Here is a 6000-nt window from a genome sequence, read left to right on the forward strand (position 1 = left end):
GAGAGATGGATACTTACCCACCTATTAGCACTGGACTCCTTTCCTACCCATGGCTGACCTAGCTATTTTTAATACCTAACCCGTCAGCTACAAAGCAGTGCTGATCCCCTAGTTCAGTACCACTGCTCAAGAAGAGCCCGCCACCTGGTGGCAACAGTTCGATGCTGGAAAAGTCACACCCAACAGCTTCCTCTGATCCCATATTTTCACTGTGCTTATCCTGCTGAAAGTGCCTTAGCCAGTACTACCATCCAAAGACCCAGAGACTTTTGATCTACTGGTGTGGGATCCTGTATAATAATGCCTTGGAACAAGGGACCCATTTAATGACAAAGCAGGTGCAGCAACAGGGACATGGCAGTAGGGATACTCTTCCTATCAAATACCTTTCCATCCAGAAGCTTCTGACCCAGTAGAGCCTTGGGATGCGCTTTAGAAGGTACGTTGGTGGTGCCAGCAAGAATGCGGTGCTGTCCTTTACAATACAGTATAAACCTACATGACCATAATAGGGTGCTTCATCCTCAGCCCTTAGGTAGAATCCAAGAGTTCTGGGACCAAGGGTAGAAACAGAGGTGACCCTGTTCAGCATCACTTCTAGTGATCTACTTGAGAAATTTTATGTCCTCTCCCTGCAACTTTAAGTTCTGTGGGTCTGGAGGTCCTGGTTTTGGCGGCAAGCTGGGGTGGGGTGGGAGAGCCTTCAATTAGGCTCAACATAAGAATCTCAATAAATTAAAAATATGCCATCTTCTGGTCACTTGGAGCTCCTAATGCCTGCAGCCTAGTTCTAACTGTAAATGAGGAAGTAAACAATTACATCCTGATAAGGGCATGATCTCTAGGGCCTCAGGGATGAGGGCTGGGATTACTCTTGGATAAGCCATCTAGACTAATGGAAGTGCCAGTTAATGAGGAGGTGAATCTAGAATGGGTACTAGAGAAGGGAGACAATACCACTTACAGCTTAGGGACCCTTGTTGTACATGTCCCCCAAATTGTGATTAACGTGAACACTGGAGAAACTGCCTGGATAGAAAGAACGTGTACAAAGCATGTGGATCTGAGCAATGCTAGATAGAAGTGGACTGAAGTAAGCATTATTGGTACCCTGTCGAGATCTTCTTTACTAGGAAGTAGAAGTCTTGACTGCAAATAGCTCATAGCTGCATCCTTTTGGGAATTGTCCTCTGTGCCAATGGAGCCACTTCTGGAAATTTGGAAGGTTATTGCCTCCAAGGGACAGCATCACAGACAATGGTACATGCCATTTTCTGCAAAGAAGGCAGCTGGGATTCTGATAGAGATTGCATTATCAGTGATAACATGTAATCGGTAGTTGTGTTATCAGCAAATGATTCTTCCCCCTTTCCTCAGGGTGGGGCAGATGTGCCATATATGTGCCAAAGAGTTCCCAGTGGAGGGTAAACTTAGGAACCCCTATCTTTACCTAAGTTTCCCCCCATCCTGTCTTGCTTTCCTCACTCTGTTACAAGTTTTACTTGATAGCACTCCCTCAATAAACCATTTGCACAGAATCCCTTCTTGAGCTCTGCTTCTAGGACATCCAGGCCTAAGACAGTACAGTGGTGTCAACTAAGAGATAAGAATAGGAGAGGTTCTGAGTTTGACAGAGGTACAGGAAAGGTGAGTTCACTTTGGGAAAGTTAAACTACCAGTGGTTGGAAGAGAAGGGAACCTTCCCAACATGACAAAGGGCATCTAAGAAAAATCTACACCTAACACTATACTTAATGATGAAAGTCTGGGTACTTTTCCCCTAAAATCAGGAACAACACAAGGATATCAGCTTTCACTGCTTCTAGTCAACATTGTTCTGGAGGTTCTGGCCAGGAAACTTAGGCAAGAAAAAGAAATAAAAGGCACTGAGATTGGAAAGGAAGAAATAAAGCCGTATTTGCAGATGGCATGATCTTGTATAGGAAATTCTAAGGACATAAGATCAGTTTACAAAAACCCATTGTACTTCTATCCGTTTGCAATGAGTAATCCAAAAATGAAGTTAAGAAAAAATCCTGTTCACAATAACATAAAAAGAATACTTGGGGGGAAAGAGTACTTAGGAGCAAATTTAACAAAAGAAGTGCAAACCAATACTGTGAAAAATACAAAACGTTGTTGAAACAAGGGAGATCTAAATAAATGGAGAGGTATCTCATGTTCATGGAGCAGAATACTTAACATCATCAAGACGGCAGCACTCCCAAATGATCTAAACACTCAGTGCTGTCCCTATCAGAGTTCCAGCCGACTTCTTTGTGGGAATTGACTAGGTAATTCTAAAAATCACATGAAATTGTGGTGGACTCAGAAGAAAACAGTCCTGAAAAAGAAGGAGGACTCATACTTCTTGACTTCAAAACTTACTACAAAGCAATGGTAATCAACACAGTGTGCTATTGGCACAAGGACAGACACAGATACTGATGGGCTAGAGCGAAGAGTCCAGAAATAAACACACATCTGTGGTCAACCGATTTTTGACAAGGGTGCCAAAACCATCCAGTGGGGAAAGAACAGTGTTTTCAACAGTGGTGCTGGGACAACTGGCTAGCCACATCCAAAAGAATTGAGCCTAATCCTTACCTCACATTAGATAAAATTAAAATAGGTCAAAGACCTAAAAGTAGTAACCAAAACAGTAAAGCTCTTAGAAAAAAACAGGGTTAAAACTGTTATAACTTTGGGCTTAGCTAGGGATTCTTAGATATGGAACCAAAAGCATGAAAAACAGAAGAAAAAAGATAAATTAGACTTAATCAAAACTAGAAAGCTTTGCGCTTCAAAAGACACCATCAAAAATGAAAACCCACAGAATGGAAGAAAATATTTGTAAATCATACACGTCATAGGGACTTGGATCTAGAATATATTTTTTTATTTGACAGAGAGAGCACTAGTAGGCAGAGAGGCAGGCGGTGGGGGAAGGGGAAGCAGGCTCCCTGCTGAGCAGAGAGCCCAATGCCGATGCCAGGCTCCATCCCAGGACCCTGAGATCATGACCTGAGCTGAAGGCAGAGGCTTAACCCACTAAGCCACCCAGGCAATATAGAATATATATTCTTGAAACTCAGAAATAGACAATTTAAAAATGGGCAAAGGATCTGATTAGACATTTCTTCAAAGAAGATGAAAATGTCTATAAACATGAAAGATACATGACATTGTTAGTCATCAGGGAAGTGCAAACCAAAATCACAGTGAGATACCACTTCCTGTCTGCTAGGATGGCTGGAAATAAAAAGTCAGATAATCAAATATTGGCCAGGATGGGTAGAAACTAGAACCTTCATACACTGCTGGTGTGAATGTGAAATGGTACAACTGCTTTGAAAAACAGTTTCTCAAATGATTAAGCTTAGAATTAGCCATGTGACCCAGAAATTCCACTCCCAGATGTAGATCTGAGAGAAATGAAGTATGTGTCCACACAGAAACTTGAACATGAATTTTTATAGCAGCATTCTTCATTATAGTCTTAAGAAACAACCAAACTGTCCATCAGCAGATGAAGGGATACATGAGATGTGGAATATTCATACAATGGAACAATATTTGGTTATAAAAAGCAATGAAATACTGATACATGATACAACATGGATGAACTTTGAAGACCTGCTAAGTGAAAGAAACCAACCACACACAAAAATGTAGGATTTCATTTATATGGAAGTCCAGAAGAGGGAAATCCATAGACACAAAGTACTTAATGGTTTCTTAGGGCTGGAGGGGGATGGGAAGATAGGGGAGAATAGCACAGGGTCTGGTTTTCTTTTTGAGAGGATAAAAATGGTGGAAAACTGTGGTGGTTGCACATATCTGTGAATGTACTAAAAGCCGTTCAAATGGCACACTTCAAATGGGTGAATCGTATGTGAATTTCATTCTAATAAAGCGTTTTTTTTTTTTTTTAATGCCATTGGCTATCAAATATGTGATTCTAAAGCTTGAAGGAGAAGCCTGGATTGGCAGTAAAGGCTTGGGGATCTGGACGGTAGTTTAAACTGTGAGAATGCACAAGATCACTTTGGAGTGAAGAGGAGGAGAAGCTCATGGAACAAACTGTCAAGAGATATGAACGAACTGTGACATACATGTCACAGAAGTCTGTGAGATTGAGTTTTTAGAAGGGGTCAAGGATCATCACAACCTCAAACGCAATAGAAAAGCCCAAAATAAGATTTGGTGGTAAGAGCAATGGTGTCCATCAAAGCATAATAACCGGGTCCCAGTAACCGTAGCTCCACTAAAATCACTCTTGTTGGCAGTCTTAACCTCCGTGTTTCCCAGTCCAGTGGTCAGTTTCCAGTCATCCTAACCTCAAACTCTTCAACAAGAATGACAGTTGATAGTGTCCTTCTTGAAACATTTACGAAATTTGTTTTATAAGACCCCTTACTCTCCGGTTTTAAATTACATTTCCTGGTTGCTTCTTCTAAATAAATAAATTTTGCTGGATTTTTTTTCCCCACCCTGACCTTTACTAGTTGGGGCGCCTTGGGATTAGAGGGTCCAGCCTGTATAGAGACTACTTTCCTTCCACATTAAGTACTCCCCACTCCATGGTTATATATGTTGTTTATACCCCCAGTTGTCTTTTCCTATGCACCTCAGATTCATATTTCAATTGTTTACTCAGTAGCTCCATTTGGAAATCTAAAGGCATCTCCAGTTTAACATGTGTAAAATAGAACTGGACATTTTTCCAAAAAACAAACAAACAAAAAACCCAAACAAACCCTTCTGCTCCCCTCCTCCTGCCTGGAGTTCTATCTCAGTAAATGGCATTACTACTTACCCTGTCACTCAGGTCAAAAAATCTGAGATAGCTTGACTCTTTATCTTGCATTTCATACCCAAACTATTAGCAAATCACCTCTGCCACCTTCGAAGTATGGCCTGAATCCAACTACTTTCTACCACGTCCACTGCAACACTAGTCTTGCAGATCTTTTGCAACAGCTTCCTAACTGGTCTTTCAGCTTCTGTTTTGCTTCCCTTCGGCGGTTTTCAAAGAAGCAAGCAACCAGAGTAAATCTCTTTACTAATAAATCAGATTGTGTCAATTTTTTACTTAGAATCCTTCATGGCTTTCTAGCACTCCTTGGAGATAAAATCCAAAGTCCTCTCCTTGGTCTATAAATCTGGGAGCGATCTGGCCCCCATCGTGTATCTCCAAACTAATTAACTGCCTCCCTGCTTCTTGGCCACGCTGGCTTCCCCGCTGTTCTTTGGGTACAAGTACACTCAAGTTTCAGCTCTTTTTACCTTATTGTTCCCTCCGCCCGGAAGGTTCTCTCCCTTGTGTGTATGGTTCACTCTCTCACTTCAAATCTTTATTCAAATGTCACCCCAGCAGAGGGACTTCCCTGAACCCTCTCTGTGAAAGAGCACATCTACTCAGGTGAACCCTGCTTTATTTGCAGCTAGTCTCCATGACCTTAGTATTTAAGTGTGTGTGGCCCTGTCTTCCCCTTACAGTCCCAACCCTGCATTAAGAAAGAAGTTAAGTTCTGCGAATGCAGGCATCTGGGTTTGTTTTTTTCACTGCTTCAACCCCAGTACCTAGAACAGGGCCTTACACGCTACAGGAATTCAACAGATGTTGCCGGAGCGAATGAAAGAATGGAGTGGTAAGGCATCAGAGAGCTACTTTGTGCTCTGATCCTCTTCTAGATGCTGGGGTTACAACGATGAGAAAGATCAAGTCCCTGCTGTTATAGAGCTTATATCCTATTAGTATACTTAGATTACAGATACATAATTATAGGTTAAGTGTTCACAGATTTAAAAAAAAAAATTAGGAAAAAACAATGCAGAGTGAGAAGACAGAGGACGATGGCAGTGTGTGATACCGTTTGCCTTGGAACAGTCAAGAGCTGCCACCCAGAAGTAGGATTTCAGTAGAGATCTGAGTGGAGGAAGCCAGACTGGTAAAGATCTGGTAGGCGACTATCCCAAGAAAGGGGAACAAATGCA

At 41.8% G+C, this 6000-nt stretch overlaps 1 protein-coding gene across 1 annotated transcript in view; it reads left to right on the forward strand.

Moving 5' to 3' along the window:
- Positions 1 to 6000, forward strand: part of COPA (COPI coat complex subunit alpha) — a 65010-nt gene extending 59010 nt beyond the window's left edge. Inside the window, exon 36 of the transcript XR_004280042.1 lies at positions 5988 to 6000. The gene's annotated coding sequence lies outside the window, so the exon portion shown is untranslated. The remainder of the gene's footprint in view (positions 1 to 5987) is intronic.

This window comes from Mustela erminea, chromosome 17, assembly GCF_009829155.1.
Source record: "Mustela erminea isolate mMusErm1 chromosome 17, mMusErm1.Pri, whole genome shotgun sequence".
Classification (NCBI taxonomy): domain Eukaryota; kingdom Metazoa; phylum Chordata; class Mammalia; order Carnivora; family Mustelidae; genus Mustela; species Mustela erminea.